Below are 26,608 nucleotides of genomic sequence, written 5' to 3' on the forward strand. Positions count from 1 at the left end.
AAATGAATACACATTATTGTTATAAAAATGTTCTCAATAATCAGCTTCATAATTCTGGCAGTGAAGTGAAAATCCTTCAGGGATTTATATTTTTTCTTTCTTTCAGACAATATTTGGGCTGCATAGGGGGAACTAGAAGTAACATCATTCTAATAAAGAGGAAGCACATTGCTACAGAGGAAGTAGGGATGGAAGCAGAAGGAACTAGATAATGTAGAAGAAAGATTTCTACCCATGAGAATTTGATGAGCAGGAACAAAGTACTGCACTATCTGTTAGTTATTGTTCCTCCCACCTGCACAAATATTTTACTTTCATGTTTGGAAATCTTGAAAGGAAGGCCTTTGGATTCTATTGATTTTTACTAAGAGGTTAGAAGTCTCCTGGTGACCATGACTGAATACAGGTAGGAAACTGAAATAGGTCTTGTTCTGCAGGGCTAACTCCAGAGGTGATGACAGTAAACAGTAAACTTTACTGTTTACTGTATTTCTCTATTGTTTTTGCAGAAAACTAATGAAACTTTTCAGTGGTTACAAAAAATGACAAAAAGATTCAGGTAATCAGCTGTCTTATGGAGCCTTTGAAAAATTGTTAAAATCTGTTTGTATATTTTCTGGATGAAATTGCTTGCATGCACCCTGATTTGGACAGTGTTCATTTTGACAGCGCTAGGACACCAGCTGCTTGGTTACTGAAATTTTGTATAAATGTCAGTTTATGTACAACGTAAGGATGTGAAACAAGCTGTTTGGGAGACCTATCTGTGATCCTTGTCATGCCAAAATTTTGGAATCTGCCATAAGTGGGTTCGATGGACAGATTTTAAAAATGTAGAATGCTTTCTTGAGGGAAGGAGAAGGTTAACACCTATTACCTTTAAAAGGCAGTGGCAAGATCTGTGTCAGACAGAAAAAGTTATTGTGGATAACTAAGGCCCAGAATCAAACATTCCAAGCATCTACAAAGTGGCAGAGAGGATGCTACTGTCTTAACTTCTAGGATTCTTGAGTAGAACTGATAATTCAAACCCTATCTGCAGCCCCTTGGGTTTCAAAAAAATTCAGCTGATAGAGCTATAGGGAGTCTAGTTTGCTTTTTCGACTGGCCAATTGATTAGCAGACCAGCAGAAAATGAATCCCCAGATGGCAAGGTCTGGTGGCTTCCACTGTTAATATGAACAGGCAACCAAGGATCTGGAGTGGGAGAGAGGATGAAGAGAGGGGAGATGTGGGCAGATTTGGGTCTACATCTAAAAGAGTGTGTACATTTATGGTTCAGATGCCCAAGTTGGCAACCTATGCAGCTTTGGGGGCCAAAAGGTTGCCCATCCACGACTTAAATCTATTTCAAACTGATTTCTGGACCAATTATCAGTTTTGGTTGCCTAGATCAATGACTTACACTAGATAATGGATCAGAAAAATGTAACCCATTGATTTTAGAGCCAGTGTCACCATGGTTGATGATACTGCTTTGAATAAACTTCTGGAGTGGTTTTAGCTGCCCGGTTTACAGTCAACTTCTCTTCCTCCTAACAGAAAGGGTTGTCACTAGTACTAGGAGACCTTTTTTCTTTTCTCATGGCATTTGACTTTTGAGATACCGTAGCATTCTGTCCTGCCCTCATAATTCCTTAATGTCATCACAGAACCATGGAGGAAGTCAAAATCGAACTGTGATACTGCTATTTGAACCCTAGGTGGCACTGTATTGAAACAGAGGCATTCAGCCATGCTGCTGGTATGTTCTCTGCAATAGAGTGTTGCAGTTGTTGGACATCCATTGGGGACTGGCTTTTTTTCTCAAGTTAATGAATGTGCTCTCAGAAATCAAAGCTTATGCCTTTAAGATTTGTTCATCATGGCCATTGTCAGCCTCAGAAAGATTCTTCTTGCTGTAGATCCTCAGAATTCCTTGAAGAGGCATAGAGGAGGAAGAGGAAGAAGGGAAGGAGGGGCAAGCAAGAGAAAAATCCTCAAGCCCGTGCAAAAGTGCAGGTGGGGAGGTATTCCAAGGGGCCATCTAATGCCCCTCAGTACAACTTCTTTAGTGGGGTGCTGAAGGAGCAGCGTGTTGGGTAATGTGGATTTGTTTCTTTATAACATGATTCTTGGCAAGATTTGAGGAATTGTTTTTCTGCATGTTATCTCTGGCAATTATATTTCTGGCTGGGAAATAATTTTCTTTGACTTTAGTTGGGTGCTGTCAAGTGTGAATTACTTCCTCTATGGTTTAGTTTCTTGGCTTAATCTAACCATATGTAGGATTAGAATACTATGGACAACCTTGCTGGGTTGGTCTGAAAGCAAAATGTAATAGGAATGCTCCTAACTTGGATTAAAAAAAAAAAAACCTCTACATTTCCCCCCCCCCCTTTTGATTTGGATCATTTCTGTCTTTCTCAGTATTTCTAATTTATTTGCTCCCAATACCCAGCAATGGTAATGGAATACAAATAACCTGCCCTGTGCTAGAAGACTGGAGTAAAGTGTCTGGTGGGCCTTTCAAAGGTGGCAAACGTAAGACTTTATGCAGCAAAATGGACCAGATTCATGCCCCCCCCCAACTCTTGTGCAGCACGCTTAGAGGTAGTCAGCACCCTGGGAATATGAAATGGAAGTAGAAAAGGATTTAGGAATGGAAGCAGTCACTGTAAATAGAAGAGAAACACCTTTTAGACCACCCAGTATTTCAAATACTGGCCTTAGTTAAACCCTCTGAGCTATTATTTTGGACAACTTGCATGTAACTGACCCTTGCCTTACCTCTGCTTCAAAGAGGGTCAGTTAGGATAAGGGGTATTTGGGGGGGGAGGGCAACCTTCTTTAGAGGTGAATAGTTTAGGGTCAGTTGTAGGATAACCTCTGGCAAAAGGTTATTCTAGGCTTAGTGTTTCATATGAACTAGTCTTCAGCCATCCAGCTTTAGAAAATGCCCCTATATTTGCCATAAATCATGGGGGAAATTTGCATGGGGCTCCAGTTTGCTTAAAAATACTGTCAAGGCTCCTCAGTCTTTAAGACGATGTCTCACAGCCAGGTGAATTTCAAGCAGAGGTTTTATACAATTGCAATAATGGCTGAGCAAGGAAACATTTGGAAGATGAAAGTGTATGCAGTGGAAACATTACATGAGCAGAGCATGGCCATATGAGGAAATGTAAAGGCCTTAGTTACAAGCTCTGTGATGGAAAGGATCTGAAGCTTGGATCCCAAGACAGGCCTATTTATTTATCTATTTTAACTCTGACATTCTTGTTAAAGAAGGCAAAAATGCAAAACTGATACAGTACAGCTCTTTTTCAAAGTGGGGGGCTGGCTGTGGTTGCATAATAGCAGTGTCCTATCATCTCCTTCCAAACGTGTGGGTGCCTCTTAGGTTTCCTCAAATACTTCATGGACTGTTTTCAAAGATTTCTATAAAATCAAGCCAGCAGTGTCTGTATCCTCTACCACATCAGTGAAAAATTACACCATGTTTCAAAGTCATGTAAAATCCACTTTATGGGAAGCATTTATATTTGACAAAGTATAAATTTAGCAGACTGGTCCCCTGAGGTAAGCATACTACTGGTGAAACTCTGCAAACGTCATAAGATTACACCAGGAATTCATTTGTCCTACTGGCAAGCGGAGAGCATTTGGCTGATGCTATCCTCACATGCACCAGAGAGTGGACTCAGATGGCTATTTATTCTCCAGTGTGTGGAATCATCTACCTTTAAACATGTGGTTGAAATGTGAAAGCTTGCTTTTATTCATGTCTCATCAAACCATCAACCATTATAGAGATATCATTGCTGAAGCTCAGTCTTGGCTTGGTATGCTTATTCACATCATAGTTTGCTGCATGGTCTTTTATGATAAACTGTGGTTTGATCATGAAATACACTACGTAGCACATATGGAGAAGAGGGGGACTACAAGCATGGTTTGGAGAAATGGAGAATGTGATATCTAAGTGCAATCAACCTGTGGGAATGCTTCGTAGACTTCATCAGTGGAACATACAATGACTGGTTCTGCATATAGGTAGTACTATCATGTGATTTCTTAATAAACAGCTACCGCACAGAAAATAATTAATGGCTACCATCCCCTGTCACTATAGGATGTAAAAACTAACTTGAATCCCTCGAAAGAAAGATTAAGTACCATCTGTAATGGAATGGAATTATGAAGGCCAGGCTCAGGGAGATAAGCATTTTCTTAGCTCGCCGCAGGAGCGTGGGAACTACAAGAAGATGAGACTGGCACCTCCCTGAGGAATTCACAGTGTTGTGGCTGGCTGACTTGGGACCTGGGGTTTCAGTCTGGGAAGATTGATGTCAGGCCTAGCCCAAGGAACTCCACGAGGCAATGCAAAATCAGTTCAGCTATGTTTATTAGCTACAACCTCTAGCAAGACTCTTCCCAGACTGAAACCCCAGGTCCCAAGTCAGCCAGCCACAACAGTGTGAATTCTTCAGGGAGGTGCCAGTCTCATCCTCTTGTAGTTCCCACGCTCCTGCGCGAGCTAAGAAAATGCTTATCTCTCTGAGCCTGGCCTTCATAATTCCATTCCATCACACATCCCTTTCATCAGGAAGGTGTGGAGATAAATGTTCACAACACAGAAGATCTGAGTATAATATTCTTGAGGAGTAGCAGGATAAAATGGAACCAAATGCCAAGAGCTGGTACGTAGCAGAAGAAAAGAACAGCCATCAACATCTTTCTCACAGTGATGTGCTTCCTACAAGGGGGGAAATGTCTGTCAGTTTTAATATCCCAGGTCTCAATATTCAGCAGCTGCTTCTACACTATACTACCACATGCATAAAGAAAAACCACAACAGGTGGCCTCCTGATATTGGCATTTCCTGCTCTAATGATTCAAGAAGAGTCTATTCCTTCTTCAATCTACCTTACAATCAATGTTGCTGCCATGTACCCAGACCTCTACATTTAGCAAATTATCTTCATCAAGATACTGTGCAAGGTTTACACAATGATCTATGTACACTGTCCCATATTTCCCATTTCTCTACACCTTTTTCCCGTACTGCTAAGTTAAATCAATGGCCAAATCATTTGAGACGTATATTCCAGTGTGAACCCCTTTCCGATGTGTGTGTTTTATGAAGCAGTTGGGCTGTTCCGTAACTGTGTAATGAAGTTTCTGTTACATGTTTGTAGTCTGTCCGTTTTACCAGCTGTGTGTATGTGTGTGTGCGCACATTGACTGGAATGTGTGGTGAAATGTAAATGCATTTATGGATATTAACTCAATACTCAGAACCCTCTTTCTGGAAGGACTGTAGTTGTACTGTATCTTGCCTGATCCACTAGTCTAGTGGAAATGTAGGATATAAGGTATTCATTATTGCCAGAAGGGCATGAGAAGAAGACATAGGCAAGATCTTCTTGGTTCCTTGTTAACCTTAGCCAAAGTCTCAGTCCATCTATCAGTAAAGGAAGAACACATTAGGTTGCTGTTGGAAAAGTGTTAAGAGCCATTTACAGTTTGCTATCTTAATCGGTTATCAAAGAAAATTAACTCGGAACTCTTGTGCTTGATGCTATGTCGGCTCTGTAGTCCTGTCAGAGTTATCTTTTTTGGGTGTATGAGATCATCCAGAGCTGAAATAGGACCAGTTTTATCTAGACTACATAAAACAAGGACAAAAAATAATAGCCCCTAGTGCACTGAAACTCCAGTTTTATTCTGTTGTTTTCGATACTTGGAATGACTTGGTGGGGTTTAGTCTTTAATTGTTAGTGAATCTGCATCATATGAACCAATCATACATATTATGAGTGTTCAGGAGAGGGGTGAATTGTTTCAGAGTTTGCATTGTCAATTGGAAGGAAAGCAAAAATGCTTTCAATTATATATGTTAAATCTACCCTTTCTGGAACAACTTTTATGTTCCACAAGCTTCATACTTTTCTCAGCTTCATGAGCCTCAGATAGATCTATAATTTCTCATCCTTGCCAGACAGTTGCCTATGATGAATGAAAACAAATTTAATCAATTTTTGGTTCCTTAAAATTATTATGCATTATAACAGGAATTGATATTTTTATATCACATGTTTCCCTAACATACATTTGATAAACTAGGCATCTGATTTATTTTTATTCACATTTCTAAAAAGATATTTAGATATGATTAGTTGAGAATTAGTTTAGTTGCTGATTATTTTTAATTGGATTTTAACTGCTTTATAGCATTGTATGTACAGGGGCCTGTGTTTGTTTGTTTGTTTGTTTGTTTCTTTCTTTCTTTCTTTCTTTCTTTCTTTCTTTCTTTCTTTCTTTCTTTCTTTCTTTCTTTCTTTCTTTCTTTTTCTTTGTTATGCTAAGTGCTTTGAGTGTCCTAGAAGTGCAAAGAGAAGTATGTAACAAAATAATCAATAAAATAAAGCATTGCACCAAAATAAAAGTACTACATTGTAATGCAGTAGTACATGTAATCCGTAAAGGGCACACAATGTATTCAACATAATAGATACCCTTCAAGCTGATGGGCTGTTACAACAACCACAGCTAAGAAATCTCCAATATGTCTCTTTATGTATTTATTATTAATAATAATTAAATTATGCCAGGCATTATTCATAATTAAAAATATCTGGGTAGTTACAGAGTTACTAAATATACTCAAACACATAAAATAATAAAATCATTTTAATAAAATGAAAAAAAAGCACAGAAAAGATATAAATCGGATAAAAACCAATCTTCTCAATATTTTGCAGGTGCTTAAAATTAAATAATTTCTCTTATGAATGGATAGGATAGAGAATTTCCTGAACATTTTTAAAGGGCAGCATGGCTTACATGAAACACATGAAATTCTTTTTATTTTCTGGCAAATACATTTTGCATTCAAATGACATCAGTTAAAACATTTAGATGGTTCAACATTACTATTTCTATATCAACCAGAGCAAGAAGAATAGTTTTTAAACATAGCAGGAAATTTTTTTTTTAAAAAGAGAAGAAATGGATTTTCTTCTTTTATTTTCCTAAAATCCATTAAATTTCATTTTTTCCCCAGTTATCTCATTCTTTTCCGACATATACTGTAAGCATCTGTAAACGAAATCTGTAAAGTATACTCAGTGGGGAAAGAGTTTTATGAACAGCTGATGTGAGGCTTAAAAAGAGGCAACATATTAAATGGTGCTGGAAGAGGGGGAAAATGCCTGCATTCCAGGACAAGAACATCTGGTTTATTGCACCAAAAACTACTGTAATTATATCAGTGCTGTCTGCTGGAAGAACTGCCCTAGGTTAGGCTGTGTTTGTGGGTTTTCATAATGCATACAGTTCTGAAGAAGCAGGAGGAGGCATTGGTAGCATATCTTGGCATATTAGACCATAACTGAACAAAATTATGACTTGGGGCAAAAGGAACTGAAAAATCTAAAAAACCCAAAAGGACAGTCTTCCTGGCAATTAATTTTTTCAGATGTTTAGGCCAAACTTATTGCCATTGGTCTATACACTTCAGTGCAATATTTATTCTTTGCTGCATTTCAGCTTTGGCAATATTTTCTTTATTATAAATAATCCTATATTTACTGAAGATGCACTTTTCCCCCTTGATAATAGATGCTAGTTTTATTTCACTAATAAGTCTGTCTTTGTAATGCTAATATTTATGCTTTAGAGAGGACAGAAATGAAGAGATATTGATTACGATTCAGAGAACTGCTTTAAATTAAAATCAAGTAATAAGAGCAGAATCTAGGTCTTATACTTTCTGCTAGAGAGGGGGAAAGTACTGTTGTAGAATCTGTGCCACAAACAACATGTTTCTTAATGTTTTGGCTCTGAAGATATGCCCCCACCATATTTTTGATAGTACATTTGCATTGTTAATGTTGATTACATTTAAATTAATCTAAATAAAAATTAGTTTATGTCCTGGCCTCGTTTACTTTTTGGAATGCAGTTTCTGACTTAGGACACAAAATCCAGGTCTGGTCATTAGTTAAGAAAAGGTTATACACTCTCACTGTAGATTACCTCAATATGATCCTTCATGGACAAAGTTCCAATTAACGCCAAGCACACTCAGACAATCATGATACACACATCAAAGTTACCAGAGGTGTCAACCACCATAAATGGCTATTCTGTGATTTTTCAACACAAGAAGGCTTCTCTTCAGAGAGAAAAGCTTCTTAGCTGTTTGATCTAGTTGCTTGACTTTTCTTGTCCAGTTGATAGCCTACCAGAAGTGGGAAGAGACATGTTAATTATAGGCAATACCTCTATTGTTTTTTCTTCTATGGAGCACAAAATATATTCTGTAAAGAATAGTATTTAAGGGTTGATTTTAGTTGTTTTAGATACTGATAACTCCCGTTCTAAGATGTGAATTGGGACCTGAAGGTCTATCCTGCTATATTTGTATCTGGTGATGATAAGATTTTTGCCATTGCCTTCTTCTAGGATGGTTTCTTAACTTCTTAGCCCAGTCTATAACTGTATCTCCAAGTCAAGTTTAGTTGAAATTCATGATGACTGTTATATGAAGGCTGTCTGTAATAAACTTCTTATTGACATGATCTGCAGCTCTAAGCAGCAAAGCATGTATGCACTAACTTCAAAAATGCAGAAGTGTGTTGTAGCAGTATATAGTATACTTCTGAATAATAATCACATACCATAGTAACACAACTTTAAACATTCTTTTTAAAAATAAAATGCTGCAGCAATGAAACAACTTGTATATTTGCATTACGTACTTCATTTTAATAATTCCTCTTGAACCAGACTCTCCCTGATGATGTTGTTGATGATGATGAACATAGCAGCTGACAGAACTGGTCGATTATCACATCTGGTTCAACTGCTTTGTTTAACTGAGGTTAGCTGAAAAAGAAACAATTTTCTTTCATCCTGGAAATAAGTTTGGGCTTTTAATATGGAACTGAAATATGATAAACCTTTGAGAAAGCCTAAGACATTCTTCTCAGTTTTTAGTTTTCTATCTTTTGTTTCTCTTTTTAGAGTGTTTCATTTATAACCTCTAGACAGCAAAAAAAAAAAAAATTGCTTGTGGCTGACTGACTTCCTCCCTTGGTACTCATAAGTCATCACTGATTGGTCTCACTGCCTTTCATCTATATGAAGCTCAAATCAGACTCACTCTCAGAATATGTTCATTTCCAGTTTGGGAGGCCCAGTTTGCAATAGGTAGATAAAGCTATTTACTAATGCTGGTTATACTGTAACCAAGATCTCTAAGAGGACCCAGTTACCTATCTGTATATTATTTCAGCTCTTTCTCTTGAGATTTTGCATTGCTCATTCATTTTTAGAGGGACATATTTGTAGATAATTTGAAAAGGAACATTGATTTCTTTACAGACGTATAGGAAACACAGACGGAAGCAATTGACTCTGGTGGAAGGCACATACTCTGAAATATAGTCTTACATTTTACATCTTGCTTCTCCTGGGATATATACTTGGAGCAGTCACTGAATTGTTTCAATTCCTTACAGCAAGTAAGACAGCTTAAATCTCTGTCAGAAAAATCATTATGCCACTATATATTTTAGGGAACCACAGGGATTTTGTATTAACCTTTGGAAATTAAGGAGCATAGGAAGCTGTTTTCTATTGCATCTCTCCCAATATTGTTAAGAAGCAGAGGTTTTTCCAGCATTACCTGGAGATTCCAGGAATTGAATCTGAGACCTCCTGATGCAAAGCAGAAACTGTAGCATTAAGCCCTGACACCATCAGACTTTCCATGTTGTCGATCCTTAATCACATTTTGAGGTCTCTTTCACTGTTCACTTTTGGTAGTGGTACTTCCTGAAAACTTCTTTTCATATTAAATTCTCTGCTGAAGACTTTACGTAGGGTTATTTTGGAATGCCATAGCATTTCAGAGGATTTTAAAAACCAGAAAGAGCTGTCCATAAATATATACTCCACATACGTGGAATTCCGACCAAGGTTGTTGAGTCTTGCCATTGCTCCAGTTGAAATGCAGTAGCATTTGGAGAAGCATGGGACACTTTTCTGCCACCGTTTTCACTCCCCAAACCATCAGAAGCTGTTTAAAGAAGATCCAGAATAGTCTTCACTTCTTCAGCCCTTGAAATGCTGAGAATGAAGATTAAAAATCACTATCTCAAGCAGTTGCAAGTCTGCACCAATAAAAATCTCCTCCCCGACATCCCTACTTCACGGAAAAGAGAAAAAAGAAGAAAGTAGCATTCTGTTTATCAATTGCTCTTGCCAATTTCAAGGGGGAGGTGTGAAAAAGTCAAACTAGCACTTCCATTATTGGACCTGAAATTCAGGAACTAGAAATAAAAATTTCCTCCAGGGGGGAAATAGAACCACAATGTTTGTACATGCAGTGAAACAAAAAGCCCTAGCTTTGCATTCATTTCAACTGTACTACAGCTGAGCTGGAAATAAGTCGGCTCAATTTTCCAACACGGCAAACATGGATACCCAGAGGTATCTCTTGTTCTGCTAAAATGATTCCACGTGGAATATGTAATTGTAAACTACACTGAGATTTATTTTAATGGGTAGTGTGGAGAAATATATTAAAATAAATAATAAGAGGTGGATTGAACAGACAAACGCTAGTGTTCTAGATATTTCACTAATGCACGATTGACTACTGGGTGGTGCCTTTGATGCACGCTGAGCAATTTGCACATAATAAACCAGTTTTTACCATGGGCAACAAGAACAGAAAAAGACAGCTGCCAGCTGGATGAAGGTGAAACACCTTGGAATGCAGAGCCTGTCTCCGGGATCTCATGCACCATGCCAGAATGCTGGTTTGCCTCCACGCACGCTCTGCATTTATTCATTAATAAAGCAAACATCAATGACATAATAAGTTTTCAGTGCTCTCATATCCAAAGGAAACTAAGCCTAAATTCTTGTTTCTGGAACAAAGTGGGCCTATGTAGCACTATATCCCACACCATTTGTGAATCCCTTTCCCATGCATGTTAATAGGGAAGTACTACTACCAAGAAGTGATTATGCCCCCAATGAGCTTGTGAAAGAGCTCTCTCATCGTTAGTGAATTCTTCACTTCAGAGAACTTTTAGCAAGGTCTCTGTCAGCCCATTGAGGTAGACAAGATCAGGAAACAGAGGATGCATGAACTACTGGAACTCTACTTTATTGTTGTAGAGTGTAATAACAGAATCTTGAAAGCCTGACGCAGATTCTCTTCCTTCTTATATTGAAGAAAATCAAGGCAGGGCAATCTTGAGTTTTTTCATCACCCCTTCCTGTCTATCTGGGCTAAGTTAATACTTACATATTGGTAATTGAATTACTTCTTCAAGGTCATCTCCATACTCCTCTAAGGTCTCCTCCAATGGTTCTTCTGCTACTAAAGCTGCCATTGCCCCAAGATGCCTCCTTTACAAAAAGTCCCTCTTTACAGAGTGATTAGTTTGTCTCCCTCTAGCAGAAACCTCAGAGCTGGTTTCCTATCTTAATGCTGAATATTTGTTTTTTTTAATATTTGGAGGGGGTAAAAATACTGTATGTATGGGTATCAGCAGTACTAATAATGAGCACAACCACATATTTCCATATGTTGTATGCCTATATGAGCCTTGTGTTCTGCAGAGAAGGTCTTGCTGATTTCATCAAAACCTGTTGGAATGGAGGAGGATGTTCTTTGTCCTGGTACCCATTTCTCTCTCTCTTAGGAGAGAGATTAGGTGAGTTCTCAGAGTACTGAGTTCCACCATGAGTTGAAGAACTTTTTTGTTGTTCCAGACAGGCAAATGAAGTAATGCACATGCTATAAAGAACATAGAGAAACAGAAAAATGACGTACAGAATTAAGTAGTAGGACATTGAAACAAAGAAAAATAGTAACTTTTAATCCTAGTATTTTGAAAAACATTATTATCAGACAAACTATGCAACTGATTTATATAGGGGAAGTAATCAACAGCATGTTTAGAGTCACGAACTCATTTATGTTCTGCCTATTTTAAATAAATAATTTTGGGAGGACTGAAAGAAATGAAGGCTGCTGAAATGTTGAATTTCCAGCATTTTTTTTTTTTGCTTCCAGCTGATAGAAAAATCACTGGCATGAACCATGCCATTTACCAAGCTATATTAACAGTGCAGTTCAAATAAGCACAGCAGATCCATAGAGTTACAAGATTTTAAATAGATAAGTTCTGTAATCAGTTGGCACTCTTCTGTTGCCCGCAGATTGCATTCATAATATTGTAACAGTTTACAGTACTGTTAACTGGACTTTTGCAAGTATTAAATGTGTAAAAGTCTATTTTAATAAATGAGAAATGTCTTCTTCCTTTGATTTCTTAGAAAAACATGTATAGTATGAGAAAGTTTAGGACAGTTTCTCCTAGTGACATGTGATACATCTAAAACAAACCCCTAAGATGTTGGAAATGACATAACTATCTCTCATTTCTTTTGTGGTTCACCACAGAAAATGTTGAATTATGGGTGTAGTGTTAGATATAGATTAAATATTTTGGTAATTTCCATAACTCCAGATATTTCATTTTATTTTGTTGTTTTCAGCATAGATGCAAATACTGATTCTATATAATCACTGTTACAGAATTTCTATTTTCTTTTCTCCTGCCCTGATGGACTTCTATACAGACTTCAGCTGGGAAGATAATGGATTGGTGTTGCAATGCTTTTTAGGCATTGTATTTAAGGATGCATTAGAGTTAAGAAAAGAAATACAAACAGGCCCCAGACTTTGGAAGAGGTTTAAGAACTAGCTGAACAATATATCTGAAACATGTAAATTATACAGAATGTGTAAAAATTCCTTACATATGTGCAAGGTGTGTGCTTCAAATTATCAGTGGAGCATGACATCTCTAAGTCAAATCATGTTACCAACACATACAATTTAGGGAATCATCTGTGAAATATTAGCTGAAGAGCCATAGAATGCAGCAGACCATCCTGTCCACTCCTGTCAGCCTTGCGAGGTAGTTCAGATAAGAAGCACACTCAGAAGTACTAGTTCTAACTTTATTATAAGGTTACATTAATAGAATCTTGCAAGTCTGAAAGTACATCTTTTCCTCCCCCCGCCTTGCCTTTATAGTCCTAGGGAGGGTGCCTTCTGAGACATTTGCCATGTCCCCATTCCTTCTGCGGACTCAGCTGCCACTTGTCTAACCATAATCTAGTCTGCAGCTCTTCCACCTGTTTCCCAGGGTCATTCCCACATACCATTACAACTCCTGGAGATCCTTCACCACAAGTCTTCCAAATACGGTGACAAACAGATTTGGTGTTACATAAGGGATATGGTCAGGGCTGGCTGTTTTAGGAGCAGTTGAGGCATTCTGTAGATCTGTCTAAATCCCCTTTGGTCATTTAGCACATCCCCCAAACAACCATTGTGATTCATTCTGAGGAAAAAGCACACATTCTGTAATGGTTTGTTGAGAACGTCCTTGAGAGACAGGAGGAGGAGCAGCAAACTAGGCCATGGTCAAATAAGAAGCAGCTTAAGGTAGCATTAGGACTCGTGGCTGGTGTTTCTTGTCTGGACTACCACAGAGGGCTGACATCAATCTTGCAAGCTGCCTCTTCTCTGATCATTGCCTAGACTGTGTCTCCTCCTCCTCCTCCTCCATTACACATTCTCACCCAAAAGAAAGCCCACTTCCAGATCAGTAAAAGAAGAAAAGGTGTATGGTGGTATTAGCAATTTATTTTATTTTCCTTTCAGGAGGGTTTTTTTTCCTTTACATCTAAGACTGTTGATAACTTAGAGTATGGCATGGATTAAGTGACTTTTTTACATTCTTCAATTTGTCAGCTGGAAGAAATACTGATTGGCTTTATTGGTCTCTGAATATTCTCTGGATTAATGATGTCAACAGAAGTGAATACAGCTGCAGGTTAGCTTCAGACTGTGCTGTGAGAAATTGGTGGCTGGAAATTATGATATATGGAAGTATCCTTAAAGATGCCAGAGGCAAAGTGGGAAAATAAGGCCACAGAATTATTGACGAGACTGCTGGAAATTTTTATTCTAGAGCTCTAAACCTGGGACTGTCTCTTCAGAGGATGGAGCAAAGTTTTCCAAAAAGATGGACTGTCACAGCTGTGGAGGTCCCCAGACACACATCTGTACTCTGTCCACGTGCCTACTTGTCATGGCACACAGGCTCAACAAATGAAGCATCTCCCAGCTGTTGATGCAGGAGCAGGTATCTGATCAGTCCCCTCTGGCTCAAAGATTAACACATGGTATTGTGGAGGTGTGACTGCTGCCCTCCTCTGTAATTAGACAACCAGCCAACCATACTGGAAATCAGAATGAGCTAATTGTAACATCCATAATTCCTATGCATTCTTCTATATAGCTGTGACATCCTATTCCCCCCAGCCAGCTGATGGGGGGAATCTCAATTAACCTTGAGCTCTACAGTAGATTGAAAAGCAGTATGGAGCAGTCTTGAACAAAATGCCAGTCTATTGGTGGATTGTATGCCCATGCTTCTGAATTACGGGTGCAAGAGGCTCTCTGGCAAGTCAAAACCCCTCACCGCCCCCCACAAACCAAAACAGGGGAAACCACCTGGAGGCAGCTTGTTTAAGTCAAGCTTCTAAAACTCACACTACAATTGCAGTGCTTTGCTCCCCATCCTAATCTTTTCTCTAGGGTAGTGTTTCTCAATCTTGGGAACTTTAAGATGTGTGGACATCAACTCCCAGAATTCCCCACCCAGCTGGCGGGGAATTCTGGGAGTTGACATCCACACATCTTAAAGTTCCCAAGGTTGAGATACACTGCTCTAGGGTCTCCCAACTGTCAGCAGAGCTTCTCCAGAGGGTTTCAGTGGGGAAGAACAGTGAGGCATTAAGCTAGGTAAAGGGCATCTTTTTTTTGTTGTTTTAACCTAACATGAAAGCCTGAATGACTGATAAAAACAAATTCTTTAACAAATAGCTTTGAAGTTATGGTTTCAACATTCTCCTACAGTGCCTGGAATGCAAATATTGCACAAGACTATGGCACGCAGAAAATGAAACTGCTCAGAAACAAAAGTGAAACTTTGTAGCATTCAGAAGTACAACTACAGGGTGGGAAAAGTAAATTAAATATTTGATTTACATGGAAAATAATGTTGGCAAATAACCTGTTCATGTTGACAGAAAATTGTATAAGTTAAATGTTTATAAGATATTTATAGATATAAAATATTAAATTGGTCATTGGCATTGAAAATACTGTGTATATGTGTATGTATGTGTGTGTGTACATATATATTTATAAGATATATATAGATATAGATATAGATATCACATACACACACATGTGTGCATGTATACTTTTAAATGATGAGATAAACCTTTATTGAGTGAATGCATCCCGAACTAGATGATTTGAAGCTGAAAATATCTCTCCTGTTTCACATACTACCTCCTGTTAACATTCTGGGTGCTCTCTCTAACTGCTTGGGGAGGAAGTCAGTGCTAGTACCATATATCTTTACTGGAGGGTAGAAACATAGTAGCATCTGCCTTGTTAGAGATGTTCAAATGAGCACCTGTTACCCATTAAAGAGGGGAATGGAGTTCTGTTCTCTGAGCCCTGTTCTTTACCTTCTCCAATGTTTATGCTACCATGTGCGCTACCTGTAGTATATTCATTTATCTGTAGTGTATTTATGCTAGCCATGTGCCATACTGTAGTGTATTTGATAAGCCCGAAAAAGGGCTTTTTTGTCAGCCCTTCGAGGTAGGTAGCAGAAATCCTGACAGAGTTTCTCTCTACCACATCTTACACCAAGCAAAATCAAGGCTGGGTTATTCTGAGTTTCCTTCTCATGCTTTCTTCTTTCCCAGGAGTGAGTAACAATTTCTGAAACTGCTCCCTTAAAGGTTCATTCATCTCTTCCCCTTTGCAGGGCCGGGGCTACATTTCATCACACATTCACATGTAGCAGGCCTTCCGTTATCAAGGTCCTCTCTTGACTGTGGAACTCTATTCGTCTAGGACTTCTTCTTATTGAACGAGACTGGCAGAAAGCATAGCCATTGTCCACATTAGTGGTGGGGCTGAACAGTAAGTAGCTCTTCTCTCTTTTCACACTGGCGTGGGAGCAGGGTGGTTTAATTTTCCTAGCATACTATGAGATCTAACATATAGTTTTCTATGAAGTTAGAAATGGCACATGGGGGTGTTTTAAGAAAAAAGTATTCAATAGATCAAGACTTCCCAGCTGTGGCATGCAGGGTACTGCCTGGGGATCATAATGAAAGCAATACAATAGATTGAACAAATATATATGTATTTACAATATGTATATGTATATATATATAGTATATATGTATACTATACAATAATACTATATTATACATTCATATACAGTAAATACAAATATATATGTATTTACAATACAAATATATATGTATATATATATGTATGTATGTATGTGTATGTGTGTGTATGTATGTATGTATATATATATATATATATATATATATATATATATATATATATATATATATATAGTATAAAGTTAGCTCAAGGTTTTCTCCTCTTTCTCCATTAGAAATAATTTTTCAACAGGCTATAGACAATATGGAAGAAAATGATGGCTTTCTTCAACTTTGAGAGAAAAATTATAATAATACTAAAGAAAAGAAAACTATTAAGTAATTTAACATTTACTATGTAAGCCCATAAATGATAGATATTTAGTCAAATGTGATTTTCCAAAAAAGATTTGATGAAATAAACTGATTTAGGAAGACATGGGTCATAATTTATCTATCTTATGAAGAGGTACAGATAGTCCTCACTTACTGACAGTAATTGGGACCAGGAACTCTGTCACTAAGTGATGCAGTCATAAGGTGCAACATCCTGTCACCATGCTGACTTACGACGGCACTTCTGGCAGTCCCAGTTGCCATTGTTAGGTGAATCTCAGTGTCCCGTGGTCATGCAATTGCCATTTGTGACCTCCTACTGGTTTCCCCATTGACTTTGCTTGTCGGAAGCCAACTATGTAGGCTGCAAATGGTGATCACATGATTGTGGGATGCTGCAACATGATAATTGCAAGCCAGTTGCCAAGTGCCCGTATTGCAATCACGTGACTGTAGGGATGCTGCAACAGCCAAAACTATGAGGACCCATTGTAAATCCCCCTCATTCAGCACTGTCATAACTTCGAATAATCGCTGGACAAGTGGATGTTAAGCGAGGACTACCTGTACTTCATTTATATATGATTCTACACAGAAGCTATCAGATTGGACCAAGTCCCTGGAGAGCTGAGCTTTACCTACAGTAGCTAAACTAGATGCCACATTTCAGTGTATCAGTTTTAGATAACTGTCACGGATCAAATACCTTTAAATTGTGCAGCAAAGTGGAGATAGAAGATATTCTGAATGGTGCATCCATACATGCTTAGATTTGCTGTTTTTCTTAGATGACTTTCCCTCATTCAAAGACTGCCAGAATTCTACTACATGCTAAACCATGATGTTTATTTTTTGTTTTGACTTAGCATGTTATATGAAGCCAGCTATTGCAGTTAATAAACCATGGTTTTTGGCTTAGCATAATGTGTAAATCCAGTATTTGTGGATTATTAAACAAACCATGGTAAAACAAGCCATGGCTTGGCTTGATGTCTGAGCCAGGTCCTAGCATATCTGCTCAGTGTAGTTGCCATTTCTTAGTGCTGGGCTCTTTTAATAGCTCTTTAAAGAAACTCAACTGCTAAAACATTTCTCAGACTACCATATCATTTTCATATCATTCTAGATTCATTTCTGGAATAATGTGTTTCCACACCATTTTCTGTGCACAGCATTTGAGCTGATTGATGTTTAGCTCTGCTACAGGATATCTAAAATCACAAAAGAACAATCTCTTTGTATACAAGTACAAATCTCTATAGAACTTATGGACGGTCCATTTTCTCCTTTCACAGCACCTCTAGCTTCACCTTTCTTCCCACTGTTTGGGCTTCAGCACCCAACAGAATATCACATTCTGCTTATAGTTTCTTAAAGGAGAGAGATAGTTTGACACCTTCACAAGTTTCCTTCATAGCAACTGCTCAGATTTTATGTGTGTATATGAACAAGACAACATACATGCACACCATGCTGCTTATTTCATTATAAACCTCAGCTAGGATTTTATCTGAACTGCTTTTGCTCTTTGTAGAGTTTTGCGGCTCATGGTGTGTGAAGAGTAGTCTAGACAAATGGAACAGGAATATAATTGTTTGAGTTTTGTTTGTTTCCCCCTTCTCTTTGATAAATGACAAGCTGGCTTTGTTCCTTAACAGTAAGTGGACAGCCATACAAATTGAAGACACATAAGCAAACAAACAAATAAATAAATACCATAGCAACAGGAAACCAACACATCTCCTCCTCAGCCTATGAAAAAGAGACAGTGAAGTTGTCCTTAGCTGTACCAGTTTCAAAGTACCATTTCCCCCTTATTCCACCAGTTCCCAAGGTGTATAAGAGCTGTGAGCTTTGTTACCCATGGCCTTGGAGGGATGTCAGGTGACTGCCATGACATGAATTAGGCAAGTCAACAGTGGGGAATGGCCCTCTTAAATGAAAAGGCAACGGTTGCCAAACATTTTCAGAAACTGAATTCCTGTTAGTAGGTTAACCTGGTTGTCTAGTCAAACAAAACTGTTTCTTTCTTACTAGCACTGACTTCCTGCTTGTTCTTCTTGCAATCCAGTTCCTTACAGACCTCAGACATTACGGAATATCTCACCTTGTGGGCATGGAACTACCCACGCCCATTAGTGGTCTTAAAAAAAGGCAGCTTCTGTTTAAACATTACAAAGTATGCTTTCCTATTGCTAAGGAAATTAATCTCTGTCAGAAAAGAGCATATTCAAAATAGTCTAAACTTGTTCTTTTGCACTATCTCTTCAGGCCAATCTGGGTTAATACATGTGCAATTATATGAAATTTAATATGCAAAAAAAACAAACAAACCCAGAATTCAGGATAATCCCAGACCCTGAACAGGATTGTCTTCCTAACAGAACAACTCATTAAGCAATCATTTGTACAACAAGCACTAAATGTGGAAATTCTATGCACTGAAGGAATATGAAAATGCAGACTGCATTTGAACACAGGGTTCAACCTTCTCAGATCTCATTTTCCAAACTATTTCTTGCAAACTGACAAAGCAGATAAGGAAGATGAATATGAATGGAATGTTGAAGGAGCTTGAAGGAGAATTCCCCATTATGCTGAAATGGTTGTTTGCTAAGCCCTTTCTCTGTAAACGTTTATTACAGCACATAGCTCTTGAGTCAGTCTCTGCAGCATGGGTCAAAGCACTGCCAGAGCAAAAGTCAATAATAGGGGCATTTGGAAACTGCTGAGTTTTCTTTATGGCATTGTAGATAATATCCCTGGGATATCATGCTTTGGAATAGGAACACTTCTACCTAGTTGATTGAACATTCAGTGAATGCAACCTGCATGTGCCTTCAGATGGTTACTGCAAATGGGTCCATGACCAATGTCTAGTTCTTGCACATGTTGGAATACTGGTGGTCTGGTTGGAGTGTGAGGGGAGAGCCTACCAAAATATTCTACTTTCAAATCTGTACTTAAGGTCTTTCCATACTAGCGCTGGGTCCCCATGATGTGAACTTCCTTGGAGGGAAGTCAGGTGGCTGCCAGTGTTCTGAAATGGGCAATAGAGGCAGGACAGAGATTGGGAATGGGACAGCAGATTTCATGCCCGTATTGCTTTCTGCTGATTCAAGGATGGTGAACAACAAGGGTTGTGAACGGCCCGGAGTTTACTTTAAGATGGGCAGCCATATACAGTACATGTTTTAAACAAATAAACATTTTAACACAGTAGCGGGGAAAGGTCTTACAGCCACCAAGTCTGTTTTTAAAGGCTTCTGGATTGTTAGCTGAAGACAGTGGTGGTGCTCTTGGCAATGGATGCACCACTATTGACTCTAGAACCAGAATTCTGTAGTCAGAAAAGTTTAGAAGATGACGACTTACAGTCTGCACTGTGCAGAAGAATTAAATTTAACATGGATGATTTTTTCAGTGCATTTTGTTCATGTCATCCAGCCCACTTGACAATGGCAGCTATCATTATATCTCATATTACTAGTTAGTTCTTGCAACTTAGAGGCGTTCTTTATCTCATGACAACCAGTCCAGAAGAACTCAAAGGATAGGACTGGATCTCCTTGCAGCTTCTTGTAACTATGTGCACATTCCTGCCATATTCTCTTGAAGAATCATCCCTGCAGGGATTTTTTTTTTTCAACAGCCAGTTGAAGTTAAGCACTGTGGCAGGCTCATTGGACATACCTAAAGTGACGCAGCATATAGTATTATCTAATTAAATAATGGCTAACAACTTTTCCAGCGTGGGTGATGTTTCAGCACTCCTGAAACCTCCTCCTATCACTGCCAGGCAGAACAATTACATTGTATCTCAAAGGGAGATCTCTCTTAGACAGCACCTCATAAAATCAACATGTAGGATGCTGTTCTGCAATAGAGGCCAACTCTGATTCCTGTCTTGGCAGGTATGGTATTCCTATCTTGGCAAGACAAGCCTTCAAGAACTTGCTTGTTGAAGGAACAAAAGCATTTATTAGTTAAAATATTCTCTTCTCCAGGCTCGTTGCTTGCCTTAAGCTCAGGATTTCAAAGAATTTCCCAGCTCAGCTTGGTATGGTTGCATCATGCCTCATGACACCTAGTAATCCAATGGGATGTACATCATTTCTATCCAGCTTCAACCCCAATTATATTGATTTCCTCCCCCCTCCCCCAAATCCCAGCACCTGAGTTTATCAGCTTCTATATAAGCATTGAAAAAGAAGTAAATGAAGATTTGCCTGGAAGGGAAGATAGTTCCATTGAAGGTGATAGTAAGAGGAGCCAATTCTGATGTGATATTTTTTTCCACAGAAGGCTGTGATTATTTTGCAATTAATCTTGTGGTGGAATGCACAAGGAAGAAGAACATTTGCCTGAAACTGTAAATCCATATGAATTTTACCAGAGAGCTTAATAAGCTGGAGCCAACATGAACCAATTGCTTTTCTCCCAGTTCCTTCCTGCAAAATCCACATGGATTTTCAATTCTGACGTCATGTTTTCCACGTGTAGTTCTCTATAGGAATCAGTCCAAAAGCACCACAATCAGTCCTCCATGTCGGTGGAGTCAGTGATCTCACTTAAAAGAGGCCCCCAATCTTTCTTTCTGTCTCTGTTTTTATGGTAGATGGTTTGACTGAATCCGGCAGACAGACTGGAGGGGTGGGGGTGGGGGGTTGAAAGCAATATGCTCCAGGAAACCTATAATATCCATGCTCATTGATATATGGTTTGAAAATTATGACGACCATGCTTAGAATAAAAAATGAGGTAAGAGTTATTTATATGATTGACATTCTGCTTCAGTGTTTTCACACAAAGGCCCCTCTTTCTCCGTGATATGCAGACTCCACATTCCCCACACATTCTTGCAGCCTACACCACATCCCTGAACAATAGAGACCCTTCTTTCATTTTCCTGCCTAGTTTCTGTGAACAGGACTCTGTTGACAACAGAGTCTGTTCTCACTCCTGAAGAATTCCAAAAATTGAACAATCTAAGGACGGCCTGTGACTTTCAGGAGGCATCCTTAGAAGCATTTTAAGAGTATAGCTAACTGTGTCCCTTTCTCTCTTGTGGTGATTGCGCTAAGGAAATCCTACAAAAATGCAGTGGCTCTACAAATCAGGCTGTGCACCCGAGAGGGCTGTTCTTGACATGGCACCACTAGTGACAGCAATAAAATGTAAACACACAAGATGCTCCCATTCTTTTGCTGCCACAAATACATTCCTTTCCCTTTTCACCCTGGTTATGTGGGTGGGATGAATTTTATTTCCCATGGAAACTAGTACATTTGCCTCAGCCAGGTGGCAGCACCTAACTGACCATGTCTGACCTTGGAGGGTCAGGCCTGGTTGCATCTGGATGGGGAACCACCTGGAAATTCCCAGGCTGTAGGCTAGACTGAAAAGTTGGAAAATATTCTGGAAGAAGGCAATGGCAAACTGCTTCTATTCTGTTGCCAAGAAAACTGCATAGATACACCTGGGAGCAAAACTGAAAGTAGACTCTAATCTTCCTTCCTTCCTTCCTTCCTTCCTTCCTTCCTTCCTTCCTTCCTTCCTTCCTTCCTTCCTTCCTTCCTTCCTTCCTTCCTTCCTTCCTTCCCCAGATATAGTTCCACAATTTGCATTCTAAAAGAAATTTGGAAGAACTCAAACAAAGCTGTCATATAAAATGGAGACACATGGGAACAAGAGGCAACATATTCTGTCTTTATCTCACACCCTCCAGTACTGCCATGGAATACTAGTCTATTGGCCTATAATGCAATTTCCATGCAGGCCTGATTTCCTTTTTTTAATGCAGGTTAAGTGCATAAAGGTTAAGGTATTGAATTGACTCTGAGGACACCCAGGTTCTGGTCTGCCCTCAGCCGTGGGAGCTCATTGGGTGACTTTGGACCAGCCTCTCTCTCTCAGCTGAATCTACAGTACCTCACAGAATTGTTTTGTGGAAAAATTGGAGGAGGGAATTCTTTATATATTACCTTGAGCTCCTGAAGGAAAGAAGGCTAACAAACAAACACATAAATAAATTGGCAATAAATGAAAAACAGACATTTCCAGATGATGGTGATAGCAACTATACTGATTTGGTGTAAATAGTTTTGGCTGCATATCAGGAATAAAGTAGCCTACCTCAGCCTGACAATCAACACATATTTTGAGATATGGCTGGGAATTCAGAGAGTTAATAATACAACATCTAGCTGGATAAGCTTGTCTTAGTTAGAGGGAAGTAGCTGACTCAGGCAATAGGTTTGGGCTGTCAGTTTGCTATTGCAATAAAAAACTGGCCCTCCATTCAGTGGACATCCTCCTTTGCACTCCAACCCCCAGCCATGGACAAAATCTGTTGCATCCAAAGCAGCCCAGAAAATTAGCAAAATTTACAGTATTTGCATATCTATATAACTGACATTTTGCTTCATTTGTTTGCCGAAATAACATAAATTGATGCATGTGATGTAAAATGTCAAGCATGCAATTACACAATTTCAGTTGCCTTAAGGCAGTCCAACCACCAATGACAAAAATGTAGCTATCAGAATCCTTTGGGAAGCCTAAGATCTGCAAACCCTTAAGAAGGATCCCTTCCCTCAAGACAGAGCGTGTCACATTTAATGTGTTACTCTTGTGTGCATGGGAGGAGGGGGTGAAATGGGGAAGTAGGAATGGAATAGATGGGATATTTGATATGAATTCAGTAATGGCTAGAATTGTGATTGTAGTTAGGCTTATTATTTTTTAAGTTAATATGAGATTTTTATCATGGACATTTTAATGTTGGATGTTATACATATGGGTAATTTATGTTGAATATGTTCACTATAGACATTTCATGTTATATTCCTTACCATGCATATTTTATATATGCCGCTATTATGAAATAGCAGGTCTGTGGCTTGTGGATCTTCCTGGACTTATGGCTTCTGCTGAAGGGGCACATGGAGGCAGCCCAGGAGTGCCATTATGCAGGTGAAGTTGATATGCCAACCTCACAAGAAGTGGATTCATGGACCTTGCAACAGTGACTCATGCCCTTATCACTGTATGTCTAGATTACCACAGTGTGCTCTACATGGGGTTGCCTTTACGGGTTACTTGGAAGCTCCACATGATACAGAATGCTGCAACCTGTTTACTGGCAGGTATTAATTGTCAAGAGCACATTGTGCTTGTAGTTAAGGCTCTCTATTGGTTACCAACAGTCTTTCAAGTAAGTTTCAAATGCTGCTTTTGAGCTATAAACCCTATGTGGCTTAGCACCAAGGTGTCTTCGGACCTACCTTCTTCAGCCAGAATCAACCTGTCTGGTATGGTTAATCAGGGAGAGGCTTCTGGTTGCCCCACACTTTCATGACATCAAGGGGGCTGAAATGAGGATATGGTGTTTCTCTGTAATGGCACTAACTTTATGGAATAACCTTCATTTAGACATTACGTTGTATCCTACAGTACAGGCCTTCCAGAAAGCACTGAAGACAGAACTGTTCTAGAGGAACTTTGGTGATAAACCATGCAAACAAAGGTAAGTCTCCATTCTGTTGCATTACTTGACACCATTACTGCCATCTCTCAATGGAAGATTTTGCTTTGAATGTGAATTTTAGATGTGATGGTACATATGGTTACAAACACTTGAGAACTTATAGAACAGAGGTCAGCTAAATCCCAGACCATCCCGAATGTGCAAATGTTTTTATTAATGACCAAAGTCAGGTCTCTGTGGTGGCCCCAACACTTTGGATCTCTTTAACCTCAGAGGTCCCTAAAGCTCCCTCCCTCATGGTTTATAGAATATCTTTAAATACTGTTTTGTTTTACCAGACAGTCAACTGTACCTAAATTTTATTGGCATCCCTCTTGAGTGAGAGTTGATTTACTGCCACTCTTTTTATCATTTTGATTTATTTCTATTGTTGCTTCTATAATGGTAATGTGTCATAACCTGCCCAGAGTCTTTTGAGTTGGGCAGAGTATACAAATGGTGAAATAAATAAATAAAAATTCAAAGCAGTTTTAACTCTTCCATCCGTATTTCCTCAAACATTAGTATGACATTTTAAAGATACTTGGGGGATATTCAGGTAATTTCCCACAGAGAGAAGACTAGATCATGCAGAGAGGTTTCCTCAGTTTTGTGAAAGTACTCACAAAAGGAGCCTGCCCCGATTTGAAATGTTCACCTCTCTCAATGTCCACCTTGTTTATTTAAAGAAGCCTTCAGGACATTTTTTTGCAAAGCAGAACTAGGAAGGAGTGTAGTTGCAGTTGAAAGCAGCAATCCAACACCTCTCCCCTAGCAACATAGAGTAAAACAATAGACAAACAGCGATATGATGTCACTGGCTAGAGCAGCCACCCAGTCTTCAGAGTAGGGCTACCATATATGGACTGAAAAACTCTGGTTTGCCACTAGGTGGCAGCAAAGGCTTAGCGTTCTTGCCATTTCTTTGCAGCCCTCTAGGCATTGTTGGATTTCCCCAGCTCCTGTGAGAAATTTGCCTTGGGGCCCAGAAAGCACTGCTCATACCTGTTACTCACCTGACTACACCTGATCTGAGCTAAAAGGCCTAACCCCTTCCAATTTTCTAAGAGTTTTGTAAAAGGGCTTTTGTTGTTTTATCTTATTAAAGGCTGTGAGATATTTGTTTTGCTTTGTTGTGCTTATTTTATGGTCAAGATGTGTTTTTTCTATTACACCTCTTTCCATCATTCTTCAACTTTCCTTGGCTGCCCAACTTTCTGATTTGAAAAAGCCTTATAGGTGGAGTTTCATCATGACAAGAAGCCAGGGAGTCTGCTGGCCAGTGGAGAGATTATTGTACGAGGAAAGACACAGCTTTCAAACACATCTGTTGGCCATGTTATTTCTAAGGTACATGAAAGACACATAACCACTAGTGAAAACTTCACTTTTTGTTCATCAAAGTGCAAGACAACTGTAAAAAGAAAAAGAAAAAAAAAGTGGGGGGCGGGAGAGAGAATAAGTATTTGGTGGAGTACTCTCAATAGACATGGGTGCAGCGTCTGTTCACCCAACTGGGGACTTTGCATACTTTACTGAGAGATTCAATGAACCTGTTAAAATTAGGAGCAGGGACAAGGGGTCCCTCCAATGTGTACCATGGACATGTCAAAGAATTTTCCCCTTAATAACCCTCACACTTTGCAAGGGGGTGAAAATTGGGATTGAGATACCCAACACAGTGTTCTTTGTAGCCCTTCTAAAAGTCACAGTTAATGGTTTAATAGATGGAATGTGCACGCTGAACTTTCAAGGGATGTCTTTTTTTTTTTTTAATCCCAACTTTGTCTTGGCACTTTCCTTTTCTGGGTGTTTCCAAATCTAGGCTGAAATGTAACATCAGTCAAGCTGCTGACGCAGTTTTTTTAAAAAATAAAACAATTGGAAAATGACAATCAAAGGAAGGTGAAAGATCTAGTCACAGGGTTTCCTTTTTCAGATGAATAGTTTATAAAAAAGGCTACAGAGATTATCTATGGTAAATAGATAACACTTGGGGCAGAATGTATGATTCCTGTTCAGTGTCTGAAATAGTTGCAGATTATGATCTCATACTAAAAACAGTAGAGCTAACATATATGAGCTGCAAGAATCCAGATGTCCACTAGATGGTGGCAAGAATTTGGTGATTTTTGTATCTATTTGTTGCCTTCTACTAATTGTCCAGACCTTTGCAGCCTAAATATGGTAACCTAGAAAGCAGAATGGCTGAATGGACAATAGAAAATGAGGTAAGAAATGGAAACCTGAAGGTTGAACTGCATCTCACATTAGGGGTTGGCAACAAGGTGCCCATGGACATCAAAAAAACCAACAGCATCACTAGTTGGTATCTTTAAATAGTTTTAAAAACCCCAAATCTCATATGATAGCTAGATCTCACAACACCTTTGTGTTCT

At 38.9% G+C, this 26,608-nt stretch overlaps 1 long non-coding RNA gene across 1 annotated transcript; it reads left to right on the forward strand.

Annotated features, from left to right (window-relative positions):
- The first annotated feature begins 263 nt into the window (after nucleotides 1-263).
- Nucleotides 264-25,942, forward strand: LOC148214965 (uncharacterized). Its single transcript, XR_015796893.1, has 4 exons — nucleotides 264-406; nucleotides 15,934-16,091; nucleotides 24,137-24,209; nucleotides 25,441-25,942. It is a non-coding gene; the product is annotated as an uncharacterized LOC148214965 (long non-coding RNA).
- Nucleotides 25,943-26,608: the final 666 nt, after the last annotated feature.

This window comes from Python bivittatus, unplaced genomic scaffold (assembly GCF_059951505.1).
Source record: "Python bivittatus isolate LINGU-HERP-01145 unplaced genomic scaffold, Pbiv_v1 ctg000480_np1212, whole genome shotgun sequence".
Classification (NCBI taxonomy): domain Eukaryota; kingdom Metazoa; phylum Chordata; class Lepidosauria; order Squamata; family Pythonidae; genus Python; species Python bivittatus.